General features: G+C 42.7%; 1 long non-coding RNA gene across 1 annotated transcript in view; it reads left to right on the plus strand.

The window, feature by feature from the left end:
- LOC140202827 (uncharacterized) overlaps positions 1 to 22,229 on the plus strand; it is a 47,693-nt gene extending 25,464 nt beyond the window's left edge. Inside the window, exon 3 of the long non-coding RNA XR_011887196.1 lies at positions 20,697 to 22,229. This is a non-coding gene — a long non-coding RNA (uncharacterized lncRNA). The remainder of the gene's footprint in view (positions 1 to 20,696) is intronic.
- The last annotated feature ends 2,711 nt before the right edge of the window (positions 22,230 to 24,940 follow it).

Below are 24,940 nucleotides of genomic sequence, written 5' to 3' on the forward strand. Positions count from 1 at the left end.
CCCTAGTCGGCCTGTCAACATACTGTGACAGGAATCCATCCTGGACACACTTAACAAACTCTGCCCCGTCTAAACCATTGGAACTAATCAGGTACCAATCAATATTAGGGAAGTTAAAGTCACCCATGATAACAACCCTGTTATTTTTGCACCTTTCCAAAATCTGCATCCCAATCTGCTCCTCTGTATCTCTGCTGCTACCAGAGGGCCTATAGAATACCCCCAGTAGAGTAACTGCTCCCTTCCTGTTCCTGACTTCCACCCATACCGACTCAAAAGAGGATCCTGCTACAGTACCCACCGTTTCTGTAGCTGTAATAGTATCCCTGACCAGTAATACCACCCCTCCTCCCCTTCCCTCCCCTCTCTATCCCTTTTAAAGCACTGAAATCCAGGAATACTGAGAATCCATTCCTGCCCTGGTGCCAGCTAAGTCTCTGTAATGGCCACTACATCATAATTCCATGTATGTATCCAAGCTCTCAGTTCATCACTTTTGTTCCTGATGCTTCTTGCATTGAGGTACATGGCACTTTAGCCCTTCTACCTTACTACCTTTACACTCTTTAATCTGTTTCTTTTTCCTCAAAGCCTCTTTATATATTAGATCTGGCTTTACTCCATGCACTGTACTTGCAGTTCTCGCATGACCTTTATCCTCCTCCACCCCACTGTTTGCTCTAACACTCTGGTTCCCCTCCCCCTGCAAATCTAGTTTAAACCCCCCGGAGCAGCACTAGCAAACCTTCCCTCAAGGATGTTAGTCCCCCTCCAGTTCAGGTGCAACCCGTCCCGTCAGAACAGGTCCCATCTTCCCTAGGACAAGGCCCAATTGTCCAGAAACATGAAGCCCTCCCTCCTGCACCAACTGCTTAGCCACATATTTAGCTGCATTACCTTCCTATTTCTAGCCTCACTAAGTAGCAATCCTGAGATTGCAACCCTGGAGGTCCTGTCCTTCAACTTTGTACCTAATTCCCTAAATTGTCTTTGCAGGACCTCCTCCTTCTCCCTATCCATGTCATTGGTCCCTACATAGACGATGACATTTGGCTGCTCACCCTCCCTCTTGAGAATACTGAGAACTCAATCCGAGATGTCGTGGACCCTGGCACCAGAGAGGCAACAGACCATCTGGGATTCTCGATCTCTTTCACAGAACCTCTTATCTGTCCCCCTAACTATTGAATCCCCTATCACTACTGCTCTCCTCTTTTCCCTCCTTCCTTTCTGAGCTGAGGGTCCAGTCTCGGTGCCAGAGACACAACCACTGCAACTTGTCCCTGGTAGGTTATCCCCACCAACAGTATCCAAAACAGTATACTTATTATTGATGGGAATGGCCACAGGGGTGCTCTGCTCATTCTGTCTATTCCCCCTCCCTCTCCTGATAGTCACCCAGCTACCTGCCTCCTGACTTTTAGGGGTGACTATCTCCCTGTAACTCCTGTCTATTTCTGCCTCTGCCTCATGAATGATCCTAAGCTCATCCAGCTCCAGCTCCAGTTCCCTAACTCGGTTTGTCAGGAGCTGCAGCTGGATGCACCTTTTACAGGCGTAGTCATCAGTTGCAACATTACTTCACGGCTCTTGAGTTAAATCTCCCGAGTAATAAAGGTCAAAACACCATCCATCTTTTTAACCACTGTATCAACTTGCATTGAACCTTTGAGGGGTCCATAGACATGGACCCCAAGATCCCTCTGTTCCTCCACACTGCTTCAACTTTGACCTTCCAAAATGAATTACTTCACATTTTTTTGGACTGAACGCCATCTGCCGCTTCTCAGCCCAGCTCTGCAGAGTCAGAATCGGGTTTAGTATCACTGGCATATGTTGTGAAATTTGTTGTTTTGTGGCAGCAGTATATTGCAGTACATAATAATAAAAAAATATAAAATACAATAAGAAATATATATATATATATATATATTTGATGGTAGTTATGAGAAGAGGGCATGTCCTGGGTGATAAGAGTTCTTAATGACAGATACCGCCTTTCTGAGGCATTGCCTTTTGAAGATATCCTTGATACTGGGGTTGCTAGGCCCATGACGGAACTAGATGAGTTTGCAACTTGTTGCAGTTTTTTTCGATCCTCTGCAGTGGTCCCTCCATACCAGATGGTGATGCAACCGGTTAGAATGTTCTCCACGGTACAGCTGTAGAAATTTGTGAGTGTCTTTGGTGACAACCAAGTCTCTTCTAACTCCTAATGAAATATATCAGCTGTCATGCCTTCTTTGTAATTACATCAATATGTTGGGCCCAGGATAGATCTTCAGAGATATTGACACCCAGCAACTTGAGACTGCTGATTCCTCGATGAAGACGGGTGCATATTCCCTTGCCTTTCCTTTCCTGAAGTCTACAATCAGTTCTTGGTTTTACTGACATTGAGTGCAAGGTTGTAGCTGCAATGCTACTCAACCAGCTGATCTATCTTGACACCATCTGGAACTCTGAAAAACAATAGCTATGTCATCGGCAATTTATAGACGGTGCTTGAACTGTGCCTAGCCACACAGTCATGGGTGGAAGGAGAGTAGAGCAGTGGGCTAAGTACGCATACTTGAGGTGCACCAGTGTTGATTGTCAGCAAGGACAAGATGCTATTACTGATCTGCACTGACTGTGGATTTCAAGGATCCAGATGCAGAAGGAGGTACAGAGGCCCAGAGTTTGGAGCTTGTTGATTAGTACTGAGGATATAATGGTGCTGAACGCTGAGCTGTAGTCAATAAACAGCACCTGAAATAGGTATTGCTATTGTTCACATGATCCAGGGCCAAGTGGAGAGCCAATGAGATTGCATTCACTGTAGACTTATTGTGGTGATAGGCAAATCAGAGTGAGTCCAGGTCCTTGCTGAGGCAGAAGTCATCCTGTCCATGACCGGCCTCTCAAAGCACTTGATCCCAGGAGATGTGAGTCCAATTGGGTGATAGTCATTGAGGCAGCTCACCCCACTCTTATTGAACACTGGTATGATTGTCACCCTCTTAAAGTAGGTGGGAACCTCTGAATGCAGCAGTGAGTGATTTAAAGATGTCCTTGAACATTCCCAGCAATTGTCGGCACAGGATCTCCAGATGTTGCCATGATTCACTCTCTTTCAAAGTGTACATGAAAGGCACTTAGTTCATCTGGGAGTGGAGCATCACAACCATTCATGATGTTAGTTTTCGCCTTGTAGGAACTGATGGCCAGAGCTGACGTGTAGCTGATTCCGTCTCTAACTTTAATCAGAATTCTTTTTTTCACTTTTAAAATAGCCTTCTGTACATCGTATATAGATTTCCTGTATAGTTCTGGATCACCGGTCTTGAATGCCACAGATCTAGCCCTCAGCAGACTAGAATCTCCTGGTTCATCCACAGTTTTTGGTTTGGGTATGTCAGTACATTCTCCAAGATCTTGATGAAGTCAGTGACAACTGTGGTGTACTCATTCAGATTTGAAGATGAATCATAGGACATAGAACGTAGAACAGTACAGCACAGGAACAGGCCCTCAAGCCACAATGTTAGGCTGAACCAGCTAAAAAGTAAATAAAAAAACCCAATACCTGTAACTAATCCTTCCCGCCTATACAATGTCCATATCCCTCCACCTTCCTTGCAATCATGTACCTACCTAACCGTCTCTTAAAAGCCCCTAATATATTTGCCTCGACCACCACACCAGACAGTGCATTCTTGGCATCCATGACTCTGAGTAAAAACTTACCGCTCACATCCCCCTTGGGCCTACCTCTTCTCACCTTCAATCCATACCCTTTGGTATAAAACATGTTTACCCTCGGAAAAAGATGCTCCCTGTCTACCCTATCTATGCCTCTCATAATCTTGTAAACCCCTATCAGATCTCCCCTCAGCCTCCGTCGCTCCAAAGAAAACCATGTTTGTCCAGCTTCTCACGATAGCACGTGCCGTTTAAACCAGGCAGCATCCTGGTAAGCCTCTTCTGCACCCTCTCCAAAGCCTCGACATCCCTCCTATAGAGGGGTGACCAGAACTGTACGCAATACTCCAGAAGTGGCCTAACCAGAGCTTGATGAAGTTGCAACATAACACCTTGACTTTTGAACTCAAAGCCTCGACTAATAAAAGCAAGCATTTTGTAAGCCTTCTTAACCACCCCATTGACCTGTGTAGCCACTTTCAAGAAGCTATGAACTTGGAACCCAAGATCTCTCTGCTCAGCAACACTGTTGTCTTGCTCTTAACAGCGTACTATCTCCTTGCATTTGCCCTACCAAGGTGCAACACTTCACATTTATCTTGGTTAAATTCCATCTGCCATTTCTCTGCCCAGATCTGAAGCTGATCTATATCAAGCTTTATTCTTTATCAATCTTCTACAGTATTCACAACTTCATCAATTTTGGTATCATCCACAACTTTACTAACCCATCCATCTACACTTTCATCTGGGTCATTTATATACATCACAAATAGCAGAGGTCCTACCATAGTCCCTGCAGAACTCCACTAATTACAGACCTGCAGCTGGAATAAGTCCCTTCAGCCACTACCCTCTGTCTTCTATGTGCAAGCCAGTTCTGAATCCAAACAGCCAATCCGCCATGGCCCCCATGCTTCTTAATCTTCTGGATTAGCCTCCCATGAGGGACTTCGTCAAACGCCTTACTAAAATCCATGTAGACAGCATCCACTGCCCTACCCTCATCAATCTCTCTCATCACCTTGTCAAAAGCCTCAATCAAGTTGGTAAGACATGACCTGCCCCACACAAAGCCATACTGGCTCTCCCTAATTAGGCCATATGTTTCCAAATGCTCATATATCTTATCTGTAAGGATTTTCTCCAGCAATTTCCCTACAACTGACTTGAGACTCACCGGTCTACAGTTTCTAGGATTTTCTCTTGCTCCCTTCTCAAATAGAGGTACAACATTAGCTACTTGCCTGTCCTCTGGGACCTCGCCTGTGGCTAGAGAGGGCACAAAGGTACAGATCAAAGGCCCAGCAATCTTGTCTCTTGCCTCCTTCAATAACCTGGGGTAAATCCTATCAGGCTCTGGGGACTTATCCACCTTAATACTCATTAGAAAGCCCAGTACTTCCTCCTCCTTGACCTCTAAATGCCCTAATATATTTATACACTCAACACTGATCTCGTCGTCCTCCATATCCTTTCCTTGGTAAATGCTGAAGCAAAGTTCTCATTAAGTACCTCACTCATATTCTCTGCATCCAGGCAAATGTTCCCCTCTGTATCCTTGTGTGGTTCTACCCTCTCCCTAGTTATCCTCTTGTTCTTGATGTACATATAGAATGCCTTGGGATTCACCTTAATCCTACTTGCCAAAGACTTTTCATGGCCACTCCTGGCTTTCCTAATTCCTTCCTTTTGTTCTTTTCTGGTTTCTTTATACTCCTCATGTGCTCTGTTTGATCCTAACTTCTGAAGCTTTACAAACTTTTTCTTTTTCTTCTTGACTAAATTCATCACCTCCCTGCACATCCAAGGTTCTCTTATCTTTCCATTGTTGTCCTTCCTTCTAACAGGAACATACCTTTCCTGTACTCTGTGCAATTGATTTTTAAACAGTCTCCACATGTCTGATGTGCACTTGTCAGAAAAAAGGTGTTCCCAATGAATTTTTCTTAGTTCCTGCCTAATGCTCTTGTAATTTGCCCTGTTCCAATTTAAGACTCTCCCACAAGGACCATACCCATCCTTATCTATCGCTATCCTGAAAGATAAGGAGTCGTGGTCACTGTTTCCTAACTGTTCACCCACTGAAAAGTCAGTTACCTGGTCAGGCTCATTACCCAACACCAGGTCCAGTATGGCCCCTCCTCTTGTTGGACTGTCCACATTCTATTCAAGAAATTTTCCTGGATACACTTAACGAATTCAGCCCCATCTAAACCCTGTACACTAAAAGGTCCCAGTTTATATTTGGGAAGTTGAAATATCCCATTGACAACAACCCTATTCTTTTTACACATTTCCTTCATCCATTTACAAATCTGTTCCTCAATGTTCTGGTGTCTATTGGGGGGGTCAGTAGTTCAATCCCATCAGTACGATTGCACCCTTCCTATTCCTGAGTTCCACCCAAATGGACTCAGAGTCTGAACCCTCGATAACATCTCACCCGATTGCAGCTGTGAAATTGTCCCTGGTTAGTAGTCCAACTTCCCCACCCCCCTTTTACCTCTTTCTCTATCTTTTCTAAAACTTCAAAAGCCTGGAACACTAATCACCCATTCCTCCCCCTCTCTCAACCAAGTTACTGTAACAGCCACAACATCATAGTTCCATGTACTGATCCATCATCCTTACCCATAATATTCCTAGCATTAAAATACACACACTTCAAACTATCCGATCAGTTATACCTGTTATAGATAAATGTTGATTTTGTCTTTCAGTTCTTTCTCTGACATCTAATTCCTGTCCGATCTTTCACTTACTGACCTGGGGCTATGGTTCCCAGCCCCCTGCAAAACTAGTTAAAACTCTCTCAAGTAGCATCAGGATATTGGTTCCCCTCCAATTCAAGTGCAACTCGTCCCTCTTGTACAGGTCATCCATCACCAGAAAAGGTTCCAATGATTCAAGAACTTGAAACCCTGCCCCCTGCACCATCTCCTCATTCATTCATGCTATCGTCCCATTCCTACCTGCACTAACCTGTGGTACTGGGATTAATCCGGAGATTACTACCTTGGAGATCCTTCTCTTCAGCCTCTTTCCTAACTCTATAGACTCATTGCGTAGGACCTCTTCTCCTTTTATGCCTAAGTCATTGGTGCCAATATACATCATGACCTCCGACTGTTCACCTTCCCCCCCCTTGAGAATATCCTGCAGCCGCTCAATACATCCTGGACCCTGGCACCCAGGAGACAAAACACCATCTTGGTGTCTCTTTTACAGCCATAGAATCTCCTGTCTGTTCCTGTAACCATCAAGTCCCCTACCACTACCATACTGCCTGACTTTACCCTTTCCTACTGAGCCTCAGAACCGGCCACAGTGCCACTAGCCTGGCTGCTGCTGCCGTGCCCTGATAGGCCATCCTCCCCTACCCCCAGCAGTATCCAAAGGGATGTATGTTGCTGAGGGGAATGCCACAGGGGACCCCTGCACTGACTTCTTAATCTTCTTACCTCTGCTGATGGTCACCCATCTACAGTCCAAAGCCTGAACTCTGGGTATGACCACCTCTCCAAAAGCCTCTGAATATTGTCCAGTCCACTTACTTTAAACAGTCCTGTATGTACTACTCAAACTCTGGGTATGACACCTCTTCAAAAGCCTCTGAATATTGTCCAGTCCACTTACTTTAAACAGTCCTGTATGTACTACTCAAACTCTGGGTATGACACCTCTTCAAAAGCCTCTGAATATTGTCCAGTCCACTGACTTTAAGCAGTCCTAGTCTTGTATGTACTACTCTGCCTGCCTTGACCATAGCTTCTTTGTCCTCACTTTAGTCTCTTTCAGTACACTGGGAGTAGAACTACAACCACATGATCAGACTTTCCAATATGGGTGTGGGATGACACGATAAGCGTTCCTGATGGTGGTAAAACAGTGAGCCATAGGTGATATGTTGGTATTAGTTGTTCAGAGACTTCTTCAAGTTGGCCTGGTTGAAATCCCCTGAATAATAGAAAAGGCATCAGGGTGCGCTGTTTTGTCCCTGCCGATCACGGTACTCAGCTCCTCCAGTGCCTGCTTGATGTTGGCCAAGGGTGGAATGTACACTGCTACCAGGATGACAACAGAAAGCTCCCTCAGAAGATAAAATGGATGAAACTTGACCACTAGATGTTCCAGGTCAGGTGAGCAGGACTGACACAGAACCGTCACGTCTGTACACCATGGTGAGTTAATCATGAAACATACGCTACCTCCTCTACCTTTAAAAGACTGAGCTGTCCTGTCATTGTAGTGAATGGTGAAGCCCTTGGGCTGCAGTGCTGTGTCCGAAATGGCGAGGGTGAGCCACGTTTCCATGAATCAAAGTACACAGCAGTCCCTGATGTCCCTCTGGTACTGCAATCTTGTTCTAGGGTCTTCAAATTTATTTTCCAGAGACTGTACATTCACCTGCATCCTATCAATGTTCCATTGTAACATATGACAACTTTCTGCACTTATTCACAACACCACCAACCTTCATGTCATTTGTAAACTTACTAAAGCACCCTTCCACTTTCTCATCCAAGTTATGTTTACAAATCACAGAGAGCAAGGCCTACTTATTTAATTTTTTTAAAAATCAGAGTACATACATGTCACCACATACAACCCTGAGATTCTTTTTCTGTAGGCATAATTAGCAAATCTATAGAACAGTAACTGTAAATATCAGGAACTGTAAACTGTAAACTGTAAATGCATATAAAAATAAATAGCAATAAATAATGAGCATGAAATAACAAGTTAAGAGTCCTTAAATGAGTGTAATTATCCCTTATTGTTAAAGAGCATGATGTGTATTGTAACATATTTCATTGATTTAGTACCATATATAATTGAATGTATATAACCAGTAGTTGTTCTTCTTCAAACCAGCAGGGCTTATGATATTTTTTTGTACCACATCTCGGGTCACTACTTTGATCAGTTGCAGACACATTTTGGCCGAACTTTGCAAATACAATGTTAGCAGATACACACACCCACCAGGCTTGAAGACATAAGACACCTCCTAAAGGAAGAAACACAGCTTCCACTACTTTTTGTCCCTTATGAGATAACATAAGAGGATAGGGCAAGGAAGAGGAGGGCAGTTGTGATAGGGGACTCGATAGTAAGAGGGTCAGATAGGCGATTCTGTGGACGCAGTCCAGAGACCCGGATGGTAGTTTGCCTCCCTGGTGCCAGGGTCCGGGATATTTCTGATCGTGTCCAAGATATCCTGAAGTGGGAGGGTGAGGAGCCAGAGGTCGTGGTACATATAGGTACCAATGACATAGGTAGGAAAAGGGATGAGGTCCTGAAAGGAGAATATAGGGAGCTAGGAAGGGAGTTGAGAAAAAGGACCGCAAAGGTAGTAATCTCGGGATTACTGCCTGTGCCACGCGACAGGGAGAGTAGGAATGCGATGAGGTGGAGGATAAATGCGTGGCTGAGGGATTGGAGCAGGGGGCAGGGATTCAAGTTTTTGGATCATTGGGACCTTTTTTGGCGCAGGCGTGACCTGCACAAAAAGGACGAGTTACACTTGAATCCTAGGGGGACCAATATCCTGGCAGGGAGATTAGCGGGGGCTACTGAGGTGACTTCAGGGATATTCAATATTCAGGAGGGATAGACATGAAGGAAGGGGAGGTGGGGTGGCGTTGCTGGTTAAAGAAGAGATTAACGCAATAGAAAGGAAGGACATAAGCCGGGAAGATGTGGAATCGATATGGGTAGAGCTGCGTAACACTAAGGGGCAGAAGACGCTGGTGGGAGTTGTGTACAGGCCACCTAACAGTAGTAGTGAGGTCGGAGATGGTATTAAACAGGAAATTAGAAATGTGTGCAATAAAGGAACAGCAGTTATAATGGGTGACTTCAATCTACATGTAGATTGGGTGAACCAAATTGGTAAAGGTGCTGAGGAAGAGGATTTCTTGGAATGTATGTGGGATGGTTTTTTGAACCAACATGTCTTGTCGTGAGAGGCCCCTTGGGTAAGAGTGACCATAATATGGTGGAATTCTTCATTAAGATGGAGAGTGACATAGTTAATTCAGAAACAAAGGTTCTGAACTTAAAGAGGGGTAACTTTGAAGGTATGAGACGTGAATTAGCTAAGATAGACTGGCAAATGACACTTAAAGGATTGACGGTGGATATGCAATGGCAAGCATTTAAAGGTTGCATGGATGAACTACAACAATTGTTCATCCCAGTTTGGCAAAAGAATAAATCAAGGAAGGTAGTGCACCTGTGGCTGACAAGAGAAATTAGGGATAGTATCAATTCCAAAGAAGAAGCATACAAATTAGCCAGAGAAAGTGGTTCACCTGAGGACTGGGAGAAATTCAGAGTTCAGCAGAGGAGGACAAAGGGCTTAATTAGGAAGGGGAAAAAAGATTATGAGAGAAAACTGGCAGGGAACATAAAAACGGACTGTAAAAGCTTTTATAGTACGTAAAAAGGAAAAGACTGGTAAAGACAAATGTAGGTCCCCTGCAGACAGAAACAGGTGAATTGATTATGGGGAGCAAGGACATGGCAGACCAATTGAATAATTACTTTGGTTCTGTCTTCACTAAGGAGGACATAAATAATCTTCCAGAAATAGTAGGGGACAGAGGGTCCAATGAGATGGAGGAACTGAGCGAAATACATGTTAGTAGGGAAGTGGTGTTATGTAAATTGAAGGGATTGAAGGCAGATAAATCCCCAGGGCCAGATGGTCTGCATCCTAGAGTGCTTAAGGAAGTAGCCCAAGAAATAGTGGATGCATTAGTGATAATTTTTCAAAACTCGTTAGATTCTGGACTAGTTCCTGAGGATTGGAGGGTGGCTAATGTAACCCCACTTTTTAAAAAAGGAGGGAGACAGAAACCGGGGAATTATAGACCCATTAGCCTAACGTCGGTGGTGGGGAAACTGCTGGAGTCAGTTATCAAGGATGTGATAACAGCACATTTGGAAAGCGGTGAAATGATCGGACAAAGTCAGCATGGATTTGTGAAAGGAAAATCATGTCTGACGAATCTCATAGAATTTTTTGAGGATGTAACTAGTAGAGTGGATAGGGGAGAACCAGTGGATGTGGTATATTTGGATTTTCAAAAGGCTTTTGACAAGGTCCCACACAGGAGATTAGTGTGCAAACTTAAAGCACATGGTATTGGGGGTAAGGTATTGGTGTGGGTGGAGAATTGGTTAGCAGACAGGAAGCAAAGAATGGGAATAAACGGGACCTTTTCAGAATGGCAGGCGGTGACTAGTGGGGTACCGCAAGGCTCAGTGCTGGGACCCCAGTTGTTTACAATATATATTAATGACTTGGATGAGGGAATTAAATGCAGCATCTCCAAGTTTGCGGATGACACGAAGCTGGGTGGTGGTGTTGGCCGTGAGGAGGATGCTAAGAGGATGCAGGGTGACTTGGATAGGTTGGGTGAGTGGGCAAATTCATGGCAGATGCAATTTAATGTGGATAAATGTGAAGTTATCCACTTTGGTGGCAAAAATAGGAAAACAGATTATATCTGAATGGTGGCCGATTAGGAAAAGGGGAGGTGCAACAAGACCTGGGTGTCATTATACACCAGTCATTGAAAGTGGGCATGCAGGTACAGCAGGCGGTGAAAAAGGCGAATGGTATGCTGGCATTTATAGCGAGAGGATTCGAGTACAGGAGCAGGGAGGTACTACTGCAGTTGTACAAGGCCTTGGTGAGACCACACCTGGAGTATTGTGTGCAGTTTTGGTCCCCTAATCTGAGGAAAGATATCCTTGCCATAGAGGAAGTACAAAGAAGGTTCACCAGATTGATTCCTGGGATGGCAGGACTTTCATATGAAGAAAGACTGGATGAACTGGGCTTGTACTCATTGGAATTTAGAAGATTGAGGGGGATCTGATTGAAACGTATAAAATCCTAAAGGGATTGGACAGGCTAGATGCAGGAAGATTGTTCCCGATGTTGGGGAAGTCCAGAACGAGGGGCCACAGTTTGAGGATAAAGGAGAAGCCTTTTAGGACCGAGATTAGGAAAAACTTCTTCACACAGAGAGTGGTGAATCTGTGGAATTCTCTGCCACAGGAAACAGTTGAGGCCAGTTCATTGGCTATATTTAAGAGGGAGTTAGATATGGCCCTTGTGGCTACGGGGTCAGGGGGTATGGAGGGAAGGCTGGGGCGGGGTTCTGAGTTGGATGATCAGCCATGATCATAATAAATGGCGGTGCAGGCTCGAAGGGCCGAATGGCCTACTCCTGCACCTATTTTCTATGTTTCTATATTTTCTATGTAACATATTGGTGATTAAGAAAGTTGTTTCTGAATTCAGGTAGGATCAAAGAGAAACTATTTCTCAAAAATAAATGGGAAGAACAAAAGAAGATTAACAACTGTCTGCTGTAAAATAATTTAAGGGAATGGCCAGAACAATAGACTTAAATGCAGAATTTGACTCTTAGACACAGACATGGGAGAAGTATCTTAGACAAAGATTTTACAGAGAAATAGATCGTCAAATGGGACAAATTGCATGGATGATTAGAATAAATTTCAAATTATTATGATTATTTGTTAACTTAGCAGCAGCAGTGCAATGCAATACTTGATAATATAGAAAGAAAATAAATAAATCAATTGCAGTAAGTATATATTGAACAGATTAAAATAATGCAAAAACTGAAATAATATATATATATATATTTTTAAAAAGTGAGGTAGTGTTCATCGGTTCAATGTCCATTTAGGAATCAGATGACAGAGGGGAAGAAGCTGTTCCTGAATCACTGAGTGTGTGCCTTCAGGCTTCTGTACCTCCTACCTGATGATAACAGTGAGAAGAGGCATGGCCTGGGTGATGGGTGTCCTTAATAATGGACGTCACCTTCTTGAGACATTGTTACTTGAAGATGTCTTGGGTACTACGGAGGCTAGTACCCAAGATGGTGCTGACTAATATTACAACTTTCTGTCGCTTCTTTCAGTCCTGTGCAGTAGCTCCCCCCATCACCCGTACCAGACAATGATGCAGCCTGTCAGAATGCTTTCCACAGTACATCTATATAAGTTTTTGAGTGTTCTAGTTGACAAACCAAATCTCTTCAAACTCCTAATGAAATATAGCCACTGTCTTATCTTCCTTTTTGCTGTTGGGACCAGGTTAGATCCTCAGAGATCTTGACACCCAGGAATAAGAGTAAATGAAAAGTGAGGAAAATAAAGCAAGTTGCACAATAATTGTGGTTACTGAAAGTTATCATAGCTGGGAGCGGTGGTAGTGGGGATAAGCTCCTACTACCTATTAAATGCTCCCAATGGTTTGCGGCTCAAATAACCTCTGTCAACCAACTCCAGCTCCCAGCCTTTATGTGTGACTTAGCTACTCAGCCTGGTGGAACCGTTTCTACTGTCAGGAGAAGGGCCAAAGGCAGGTTACTGGCACCTTAAAACCAGTCCCTTTGGGCAGATGGGGCTCTTCAGCCATGGTTGGCAGCTCATCTCGGAGAAAGAAAATTCTGATCTCAAACCTCCGCTGCCTTGTGGCTATACCGCTCATGGTGTAGTGACTCTGAGATGATATCAGTTGTAGATATTACTTTTGGGACAATGCATACCCTGTTCATGTTCTGTAGTCTTCCAGTTTTCTCTTTGAATTCAGCATATTTCTGGTGTTTTCACTTATTGATTTCTGTATGTTGTGCGTTTTTGGAATGGTTATATCTATTAAGTAAGTTGTTCTTGCTTGCTTATCCTGTAATATTATAGCCGGACAGTTATTATAGATTGTTTCATCTATAATAATGGATCAATCACATTATAATTTGTAGGACTCTGATTCTAAAACTGGATCAGGCTTGTATTTATAGGAAGGTAAGGTGTCTTTTATGAGTTGATATTTTAAAGCAAGATTTTAGTAAAGGATGTTTGCCATTTGATTGTGCCAAATCAGACTGAGTTAAACTGCCTCAGGATCCTGTAATGTAGGATTATTTCTGAATTCTCTTGGCATTTTCTGCATTTATCATGTTGAATTTGTTGGGCTGTTATTATGTATTTTTGATTTGTTTTTGTGTTAATCATCTGGTCCTGTATTGTCACAAGGAACCCCTCTGTTTCTGGGAAGAGGTCTCCAACTCTGAGCCAGGCATTCGACGCTTCCTTGTCAACATCTAGTCTGCTCAGATTGTGGAGATGTCTTCCATTGAGGGTCATGCTCTTCCATTGGTTAACTTTTTTCTTCTGTTGTGATAATTTCTTCATTTTTCTGGGTTGTTCTTTCACTTAAGTTTAGTGGTGTGTGCTTCTTATCAGAGTTGCATATGCTGGCATGGAGTGCTGAATCCCGTTTTCGGTGACGAAAATATATCCTTACCTGACTGCTCAATAATACTTTTATACCTGTTATTCCTTTTCCTCCTTCTGTCCTAGGTAATGATAATCTAAGTTCATTCATGGTGTTTTCTGAAATTTGTCATTTCAGTTCTTATTTTACTTTGTAAACTTTCCAGATCGGTTTCTGAACAAGGTATTATGCCTAAAGAATACATGAATATGGGTATAGCGAAAGTGTTTATTGCCTTTGTTATATTTTTACTATTGAGCTGTTTGGCAGATTTTCTTAAGGCTTGATGTAAATTCTGTTGAAAATTTTCCTTTTATCACACTCTGATCTATTTTCTTTCCTTGTTGATATCCCAGATATTCATCCATCGGTTGTATTGTATCCTGCTGCTTTGTTTTATATTCTACTAGCTCTATTGCACCTTTCTTCTCAAGTTTAGTGTTCTGCATTTATCTAGTCCAAAGTTCATGTTTATATCTTTTGAAAATAGTTGTCCTATTTGAATTAATTGGTCCAGCTCTGCTGATGAAGGAGCATATAATTTCAAATCATCTATGTATAGAAGGTGTGTAAGGTATGAATTGTTTGGTTGTCTTTGATTTGATACCTTATTTTTAACCAATTCAATAAATTCAAGAGTGGGTTTAAAACTAGAAAAGTCATAGTGGGCTTAAAGAGTCACCCTGAAAACAGTAACATGAGAGAATCTGCAGATGCTGAAAATCCAAGTGACACACACAAAATGCTGGAGGAACTCAACAGGCCAGGCAGCAGGAGTCCTGCCTTAAACATTGACTGTACTTTTTTCCATAGATGCTGCCTGGCCTGCTGAGTTCCTCCAGCATTTCGTGTGTGTTACCTTGAAAACAGTGGTTGTTTATTAATAGATAGGGTGTATAATATTATTTCCTTTTTTCTTTCTTTTTATATTTGTACAGTTTGTTGCCTTTTGCACACTGGTTGTCTGCCCTGTTGGCATGGTCATTCACTGATTCTATTATGGTTACTGCATTTATTGAGTACATCTGTAAGAAAATTAATCTCAGCGTTGTATATGGTGACAGATATGTATTTTGATAATGAATTTACTTTGAACTTTGATACAGAAGGAGCTCTTGGGGATGAGAGAAATAATAGATTATAGAGAAGCAGGTTGAGAATAGGACTGATGGAATACACTTAGAGTTGACAGTGAATTGCTAGGCCAAGCAGCCTCTTTTTATGACACAAGAAAATACAAAACAATATAAGCTAAAATCTATTACCAATGCTCCTGCTCCTTCAATATACAAAATCTGCTGACATGTTTGGCAATCTCACAATATTTCATACTTTAAAATCTAACTATGCATTCTTTTTCACGTATAATGTTAATGGTCTGGATAATCGAATTGATGGCTTTGTGGCCAAGTTTGAGAAGGATAAATGAGGGGCAGGTAGTTCTGAGGAAGCATGGAGCCTGCGGAAGGACTTGGACAGGTTGTGAGAATGGATAAAGAAGTTGCAAATGGAATACAAGGTTGGTAAGTGTATGGTTATGCATGTTGACAGAAGAAACAAGGGTGCAGACGATTTTCTAAGTGGGAAAAGAATTCAGAATTGTAAGTTAAAAGAGACTTGGGAGTGCAGGATTCCATAAAGGTTAACTTGCAGGTTGCAAGAAAATGAATCTCAGGATTTTGAGGCGAATATTCCTGGGTTCGAATCCGTCTGGTTTCTAGCACACTTTCCATCTGTGCTGGGTTAAGTGTCGAGCTGGCAACTTGGCCTCGTAAAAACAGACAAATGCTAAGGAAACGGCAAAAATGCTGCCCAATGAGCCACAAGGTGAAAAAAGGTAAACAACAACAAATGTACTGGATAATAAAATTTACTTTGAACTTTGAGTTGATAGTAAGGGTTAATAAGGGTAGTAAAAGTAAGAATGTTGGTCAGATCACATTTGGAGTATTGTGAGCAGTTTTAGATTAGATTAGATTTATCACATGTACATCAAAACATACAGTGAAATGCATCATTTGCAGGGCAGCCTGCAAGCATCATCACATATTCTGATGCCAACATGGCATACCCACGATGCTCAGCAGCACAACATGCAACAACAACAGCAAAACAAGCTCCTTTCCCACCGTCCACCACCCACACTCACAAACTGGCTTCCAACCCTAGGACTGCTTGCCAAGGGCCTCCACCTTTGGAATCGCCAACCTGGGGAATTTGACATGGGCCCCATATCTGATGAAAGATAATATTGCATTGGAGAGGGTCGAGAGGAGGTTTATGAGTATGATCCTGGTGATGAAAAGGTGGAACAGTTGATGGCTGTCAGCCTGCACTTAGTTGAGTTCAGAGGATGATGGAGATGCTCATTGATACTTACCAAATATTGAAAATTCTGGATACAGTGGATGTGGAGAGGATATTTCCAGTAGTGGGAATGTCCAGGACCAGAGGGCAACACTCTCAAAATAAAAAGGATGTCCCTCTAGAACAGGGATGGGGAGGAATTTCCTTAGCCAGAGAGTGGTGAATCTGTGGAGTTTATTGCTACACACAGCTGTGGAGACTAAGTCATTGGGTATTATTTAAAGTGGAAGTTGATATATTTTTGATCATTAAGGTGTCAAAGGTTATGGGGAGAAAGCAGGAGGATAGCTTTGAGAGGGAAAACAAATCAGCCATGATCAAATGGCAGAGTAGATTCAATGGGGTTAATTTTGCTCCTATGTCATAGATGATGCATCTTTGCATCATCAATGGGACAGGAGAGGTTCCAGCAGATTGGAGGGTTGGGGATGTTGTTCCATTATTCAAGGAAGGGAGTAGAGGTAGTAGAGGCAGTAGAGAAATTATAGACCAGTGAGTCTTACTTCAGTGGTTGATAAGTTGATGGAGAAGATCCCCAGAGGCAGGATTTATGAACATTTGGAGAGCCATAATATGATTAGGAATAGTCAGCGTGGCTTTGTGAAAGGCAGGTTATGCCTTACGAGCCTGATTGAATTTTCTGAGGATGTGACTAAACACATTGACGAAGGTAGAGCAGTGGATGTAGTGTATATGGATTTCAGCAAGGCATTTGATAAAGTACCCCATGCAAGGTTTATTGAGAAAGTAAGGAGGCATGGGATCCAAGGGGCCATTGCTTTGTGGATCCAGAACTGGCTTGCCTACAGAAGGCAAAGAGTGGTTGTAGACGGGTCATATTCTGCATGGAGGTCGGTCACCAGTGGTGTGCCTCAGGGATCTGTTCTGGGAACCCTACTCTTCATGATTTTTATAAATGCCTGGATGAGGAAGTGGAGGGATGGGTTGGTAAATCTGCTGATGACACAAAGGTTGGGATTGTTGTGGATAGTGTGGAGGGCTGTCAGAAGTTACAGTGGGGCATTGATAGGATGCAAAACTGGGCCGAGAAGTGGCAGATGGAGTTCAACCCAGATAAGTGTGAGGTAGTTCATTTTGTTAGGTCAAATATGATGACAGAATATAGTATTAATGATAAGACTCTTGGCAGCGTGGAGGATCAGAAGGATCTTGGGGTCTGAGTCCATAAGACACTCAAAGCTGCTGTGCAGGTTGACTCTGTGGTTAAGAAAGCGTATGGCGCATTGGCCTTCATCATTTGTGGGATTGAGTTTATGAGCAGAGAGGTAATGTTGCAGCTATATAGGACCCTGGTCAGACCCCACTTGGAGTACTGTGCTCAGTTCTGGTCACCTCACTATAGGAAGGATGTGGAAACCATAGAAAGAGTGAGAGGAGATTTACAAGGATGTTGCCTGGATTGGGGAGTATGCCTTATGAGAATAGGTTGAATGAACTTGGCCTTTTCTCCTTGGAGTGACGGAGGATGAAAGGTGACCTGATAGAGGTGTATAGGATGACGAGAGGCATTGATCATGTGGATAGTCAGAGGCTTTTTCCCAGGGCTGAAATGGCTAGCACAAGTGGGCACAGTTTTAAGGTGCTTGGAAGTAGGAACAGAGGAGATGTCAGGGGCAAGTTTTTTTACGCAGAGAGTGGTGAGTATGTGTAATGGGCTGCCAGCGATGGTGGTGGATGTGGATACGATAAGGTCTTTTAAGAGACTCCTGGACAGGTACATGGAGATCAGAAAAATAGAGGGCTATGGGTAACCCTAGGTAATTTCTAAGGTAAGAACGTGTTCGGCACAGCTTTGTGGGCCGAAGGGCCTGTATTGTGCTGTAGGTTTTCTATGTTTCTATAAGTATATGTTCATAGGTTTTATTTTGAACCAGAAACAGGAATTCAAGTTTTTAAAAGTTTTTGTGGTAGTAATAACTTTGATCTAATTGTGAGGATCAAGTTCACCCCTATTTTCCTTGCTAATCTTTCACACTTAATAAATGAAGGGTTGACAACTACAGTATCCTTTGTTGTTTTGAGGAATTTTATTCAGCTGGGCCTAAATAACAAGATGTGACGTATCATTGAAATTAAGTTTTCGTTCATATTAGTGAAAATTATTCTGTCATATATTTTCAGTTTGATCACTGGTACTGGTTAGGGTTACTTTAGTTTTCTTGGAAAATAAAGATCTTGGCTGTAGCTTTGCACACCCTCTGATTCCACAGTCTTGCACAATCATCGCATTTAATTTGCAGCTTTACTGAATCCTTTCACTAACTGGATGCGTGTCAATAATCTAGTTCTTCTAGATTGCACGTGATCTCCGGTTCATATAGATAGATAGATATACTTTACTGATCCCGAGGGAAATTGGGTTTCGTTACAGCCGCATCAACCAAGAATAGAGCATAAATATAGCAATACAAAAACCACAAACAATCAAACAACAATGTGCAAACTATGTCAGGTGGAAAATAAGTCTAGGACCAGCCTATTGGCTCAGGGTGTCTGACTTGTATATTATGTATATCCAGAAAATATTTCAAATATATAGCATTTATTTATAATATTTAAAATAGAAAAATGTATTTTATACAAATTACTTAAACATTTTCCAATTTTATATTAAATATTATGGTTTTAATTTGGTCCTATTAATAATACCTGTACACTGATGGTAACTTAGCAGTTAAATTTTCCTTTAGACTGCTTTTATAGTGAAATTTGGGTGGCAGGGTGGAGATATGTCTCTATCAAAGGGGATGTAAGGTGCTCCTTCCCTAATCCTACAGGTCACTCTTGGGCAATGTATAGCAGCTACTTAACCCCCTCACCCCAATCTGGGTTACATGAAGCCATGGGAGCAGGTGGTGGATGGTCATATGAGCAGCTGGCAGTTATAGCGAGAGGATTCGAGTACAGGAGCAGGGAGGTACTACTGCAGTTGTACAAGGCCTTGGTGAGACCACACCTGGAGTATTGTGTGCAGTTTTGGTCCCCTAATCTGAGGAAAGACATCCTTGCCATAGAGGGAGTACAAAGAAGGTTCACCAGATTGATTCCTGGGATGGCAGGACTTTCATATGAAGAAAGACTGGATGAACTGGGCTTGTACTCGTTGGAATTTAGAAGATTGAGGGGGGATCTGATTGAAACGTATAAGATCCTAAAGGGATTGGACAGGCTAGATGCAGGAAGATTGTTCCCGATGTTGGGGAAGTCCAGAACGAGGGGCCACAGTTTGAGGATAGAGGGGAAGCCTTTTAGGACCGAGATTAGGAAAAACTTCTTCACACAGAGAGTGGTGAATCTGTGGAATTCTCTGCCACAGGAAGCAGTTGAGGCCAGTTCATTGGCTATATTTAAGAGGGAGTTAGATATGGCCCTTGTGGCTACTGGGGTCAGGGGGTATGGAGGGAAGGCTGGGGCGGTGTTCTGAGTTGGATGATCAGCCATGATCATAATAAATGGCGGTGCAGGCTCGAAGGGCCGAATGGCCTACTCCTGCACCTATTTTCTATGTTTCCATGTTTCTATATCACAAGTCCTGGTTATGCGACCACTGACGCCAGACCGATAATCTCTGAAGAGCATTGATAATAACTGGGTCATCTGTCTTGTAAAGACACTGCCCAGAAGAAGGTAATGAGAAGCCACTTCTGTAGAAAAATTTGCCAAGAACAATTATTGATAAGACCATGATCGCCCACGTCATATGACACAGTATATAATGATGATGATATAGTGAAATAGTTCCTGGCACTAGATTAATAATAAGAATAATATTAAAAAGTACTTTATTGATCCCAAGTGGGAAATTATTTTGTACAGCAGCAACATTTAAAACACACTTAACAATAATAATAAAAAATATAATAGTAATATTAACTAATAATAAAGTACAAAATAATAATATACACAATAATAATTTACCAATGTGCAAATAAAATGCAATAATAATGTACAAAATAATAACATGGAGACCATCTGTTGTTGATTTATTCTTGTCTTTCGGATCATTGTCTTGTTGCATTATCCAACTTCTGTTAAGCTTCAGGTGATTGACTGCCACCCTGACATTCTCCTGTAAAACATCTTCATACAATTTTGAATTCATTGTTCCCTCAACGATTGCAAGCTGTCCAGGCTCTGAGGCAGCAAAGCAGCCCCAAACCATGATGCTCTTTTCACCATGCTTCGCAGTTGGGATGAGGTTTTGGTGTTGGTGTGCAGTGCCCTTTTCCCTCCAAACATAGCAATGTGCATTTCTGTCAAAAAGTTCAACTTTTGTGTGTTCTATCCACAGACATTGGCCCAGAAGCATTGAAGAACATCCAAGTGGTCTTTTGAAAACTTGAGATGTGCAGCAGTGTTTTTTTGTGGAGAGCAGTGGTTTCCTCAAAGGTGTCCTTCCATGAGCACCATTCTAGTTCAGTGTTTTTCTTATAGTGGACACGTGAATAGAGACTTCAGCAAGTTCTAGAGATTTCTGCAGGTCTTTTGCTGACACCTTTGTGGTCTTTTTCACCTCCTTCAGCATTGCACGTTGTGATTTTGGTGTGACCTTTGCAGGATGCCCTCTGCCAGGGAAAGTAGCAACAGTACTGAGTTTCCTCCATCTGTAGACAGTTTCTTTTACTGTGGGCTGATGAACACTCAGGTGTTTAGAAATGCTTTTGTAACCTTTTCCAGCTTCATGCATCTCTACAATTCTTCTAAGGTCCTCTGAAAATGGTTTTAATCGCGGCATAAACAGATTTTTTTTGAGAAGAGCAGGCTCTGTCAGCAACCTGACTTTGTGTGTCTTTTTTATAGGGCAGGGCACCACTACAACCCACATCCAGACATCCCACCCTGCAAAAATTCATTTCAGGGAGGTCTCAACCAGAAGTCTCAACCTCATAGCAGTCTGTGTCAATGAATTTGTTTAATTTTGCAAGACATCAGATTCACAAGTGTTTTGTGAGACAGCTGACTTCTGAAATCTGTCTTAATGTGATGCACCATGCTGAATGCCCTTTCTACATCACAATTAGAATTTGGCAGCACCAAAAGCAGCTTCATCAACTGGCAGAGCTCTTTGAATCTCAGCTGCTCTGTGCTCACAGATTTTACTTTGGACAGCTCCCCCCAGAACTCATCAACTGGCAAACTTTTGTCATTTGGCACCAGTCCTTCAAGGTTAGTTGAGACATAATCCAGAACTCACCTCAACATGTCTTTTACAGTCATTTAACCCACCATGAGCAATAGAAAAGTCACTGTTGCAATCAGTGCAGCAAGCAACACTGTCATTATTTTTGACCCCTATTAGGCAGGGGTATACTTTTGTGTAGTCTGGGGTGAGGTACATTATATATTTTCTTATTTTGGAACACTCTGCCATGGCACTGCAGGACACGAAACTGAACTGATGGACAATGAAAGAGAGAGAGAGGTCGACAGTAAAGCCCGCCCACAGAGAAAACTAATAGGTCTACTTAGCACAAAGAGAGACCAATCAGAATGCTCTCTCTGTCACTGTCTCGCTATGTCTGTCACTCACTCTCTCTGTCTGTCTCTCTCTCCTTCTTGTTCGCTCGCTCTCAAAAAAAATCAATTTCTGGGATATTGTATATAATTTGCAGGCGTCAGGGAGCCGCTATCAATATGTGGAAGACTCCCAGAACTTCTGGGAGGGGTGGGATGTCTGCACACCTCCAATTTCATCTCATTGATTGGAATACCTGACTCCAAATAGCTTTTGTAGAAGGCATTACCCCAGAGGTTCACATACTTTTTTCAACAAATACATGTAATATTGGATCATTTTTCTCAATAAATAAATGAACAACTATAATGTTTTATGTGTTGTTTATTTAATTGGGTTCTCTTTATCTAGTTTTAGGACATGTGAAGATCTGGTCACATTTTAGGTCATATTTATGCAGAAATAGAGAAAATTCTAAGGATTCACAAACTTACTAGCACCACTGTACATCAGGTTGATGAAGGTGAAGAGTATTCCCCTTTTCATTTGAGTGGGAGAGAATAGCTGCCATGGCCTTAGGTAAGAGTGCTGAGCTTAGTTCAGAACTTTAAATAATTCATTGTTTCAAAATACCCGCCACTTTCCGAGATTTAAAAAAATCAATGTTTGTTAATTTTAAACTTTCAATGGCATTTAGGGAATGGCACAGTAGTGTAGTGGTTAGTGCATCGCTTTACACAGTGTCAGCAACTTGGGTTCAATAAGGAATTTGTATGTTCTCCCCGTGACCACGTGTGCGTCATCCAGGTGCTCCGATTTCCTCCCACATTCCAAAGACGTGTGGTTTAGTTGGTTAATTGGCCACGTTTGTAATTGGGCAGCACGGGTTTATTGGGCCAGAAGGGCCTATTTCTGTGTTACTGTGTGTACACATAATAAAGAACTTCAGTTTCCAGGATGCAATGCGGGCAGCTCACCCGGAACTGGAAGTGACGTTGGTGAACGGTCACACACGCTGGAGCCTGCTGAGTAAAATGCGATCATGCGTAAGCAAATCTGTAAATAAACAATGTGTTGGTCTTTTACCCTTGCACGTTTGTCTTTATTAAGAACAGACATAACATGGCGTCAGAAGTCTGCGTGAGGTCTAGACACGGAGTGTAAATGAATATCGTGCACTATTGAGAAAGAGACGCTAGTTCCAGTGGGGGTGGGGAGAGATACAGCAAGTGAGGTTGGCCAAGGAGGCGATAGGGCACTCTGTGTCCAGAAGTTCACCAAGAGATTCAGGTGAGAGAGGCACGAAAAATTCTCCTATGGATAACCTAAGTCCTCCTACTCCTATGCATTTTAGCAATAATCTTTTGGATAACTGGAAACACTTCAAACAGCGATTCAATATATACAGTATTTAGCAATGAGTAGAGCCAGAGGGGTGGATGAAAAATTGAAAGCATCTATCCTTCTACATGTAATTGGGGAAGGTGCTTTGGACATCTATAACAGCTTTCAAACAGTGACCAGAAACAAGGTGTTAGCTTTGACCAATACTTAGCTGAGCTTCTTACACTGAGTAAGTCCTCTGAGTTTGGAGATTTGAAAAACTCACCAGTCAGAGGCAAAATAGTTTCTGGAATCTCCAATAATGGGCTTGGAGAAAACTTGCACCGTGAAAAAGATTTGATGCTAGAGAAGGGTGTGAATATGTGTAGGGCGGCGGAGACCACACAATCACAAACTAAAGAGCTGCACAGGGCCGAAATGACAGTGCATGCTGTGAAAACAGAGGGGCAGAGCACAAAGTGTTTCCCAAAGCAGCGAAATAGGCTCAAACAGCAAACTTGGAGGTAGGCACATCCCAAAGACGTGTCCTGCTTATGGGATCACCTGTAATAATTGTGGGAAGAAAAATCATTTGGCAAAGCTGGGGCTACCAAGAGAAAGGCGCACACTTGCCAAGGAAATGGAGGAAGTGTTTGTAGATTTTCTACAGGCTGCTGGTAAAACAGAATGGATTGTTCCAGTGACTGTACATGAGACAGTAATTGCATTCAAGCTTGACACCAGAGCCCAGGTGAATCTGTTGTTTATGGCTGATTACAAGACTCTCAAAGTAAAGTGCAAGATCTACCCAGTGAAGTTAAAAGTGACAATCTATACTGCAGAGAACATTCCAGTGAAAGGAGGCTGTATCGAGACCTTCAAGCACAAGGGCCAGCCCCTAAAGGCACAGCTACTGATTGTCAAAAAGCGAGTACAGTCAATATTAGCAAACACGAGGAAATTTGCAGATGCTGGAAATTCAAGCAACACACACAAAATGCTGGTGGAACGCAGCAGGCCAAGCAGCATCTATAGGAAGAGGTACAGTCGACGTTTCAGGCCGAGAGCCTTCGTCAGGACTAACTGAAAGAAGAGACAGTAAGAGATTTGAAAGTGGGAGGGGGAGGGTAAGATCCAAAATGATAGGAGAAGACAGGAGGGGGAGGGATGGAGCCAAGAGCTGGACAGTTGATTGGCAAAAGGGATACAAGGCTGGAGAAGGGAGAGGATCATGGGACGATTGGCCTAGGGAGAAAGAAAGGGGGAAGGGAGCACCAGAGGAAGATGGAGAGCAGGCAAGGAGTTATTGTGAGTGGGACGGAGAGAGAATAAAAGAGGAAAAAAAAATAAATAAGGGAAGGGGCATTAACAGAAGTTAGAGAAATCAATGTTCATGCCATCAGATTGGAGGCTACCCTCCCCCTTTCTTTCTCCCTAGGCCTCCCATCCCATGATCCTCTCCCTTCTCCAGCCTTGTATCCCTTTTGCCAATCACCTGTCCAGCTCTTGGCTTCATCCCTCCCCCTCCTGTCTTCTCCTATCATTTTGGATCTCCCTCTCCCCCTCCCATTTTCAAATCTCTTACTAGCTCTTCTTTCAGTTAGTCCTGACGAAGGGTCTCAGCCTGAAACATCGACTGTACTTCTTCCTATAGTTGCTGCCTGGCCTGCTGCATTCCACCAGCATTTTGTTTGTGTCGATGGTCAATATTAGGTCTGAGTGCATGTGAAAAGCTCAACCTGGTGGAAGGAGCTTTC

Source organism: Mobula birostris, chromosome 9 (assembly GCF_030028105.1).
Source record: "Mobula birostris isolate sMobBir1 chromosome 9, sMobBir1.hap1, whole genome shotgun sequence".
Classification (NCBI taxonomy): Eukaryota; Metazoa; Chordata; class Chondrichthyes; order Myliobatiformes; family Myliobatidae; genus Mobula; species Mobula birostris.